The sequence below is a fragment of the Corylus avellana genome, chromosome ca1 (assembly GCF_901000735.1).
Source record: "Corylus avellana chromosome ca1, CavTom2PMs-1.0".
Lineage (NCBI taxonomy): Eukaryota > Viridiplantae > Streptophyta > Magnoliopsida > Fagales > Betulaceae > Corylus > Corylus avellana.
The window spans coordinates 47562758-47563030 of NC_081541.1; the positions used below are offsets into that span (position 1 = coordinate 47562758).

The following is a 273-nucleotide window of genomic DNA, read 5'->3' on the forward strand; positions in this document are numbered from 1 at the left end:
ACACACGGGCATGGCTCCGTTGGTAATGCTTTTTAGAGGGTGCTTTTTGCTTTTTGTTTGAAAAAGTATTTTGATGTGACATAAAGGTAAAAGTAGTTTTGAGTGTTTTGTGTTTTGAATTGTTAATGTTTTTTTTATGAAAGAGAAAACAAAAGAGAGAAGGAAATAATGTTATCAAACAAAGCCAGTCTGAATTGGATAGAATAATGCTGCATAAGAGTGTTGTCATGGGTTTTATGTGCATGTGTGAGGGAGTGTTTGCCCCTTTTCTGA

At 34.8% G+C, this 273-nt stretch overlaps 1 protein-coding gene across 1 annotated transcript in view; it reads left to right on the top strand.

The window, feature by feature from the left end:
* LOC132163222 (E3 ubiquitin-protein ligase CHIP) overlaps window positions 1-273 on the top strand; it is a 9180-nt gene that overhangs the window by 5926 nt on the left and 2981 nt on the right. The gene's annotated exons all lie outside the window — the stretch shown is intronic.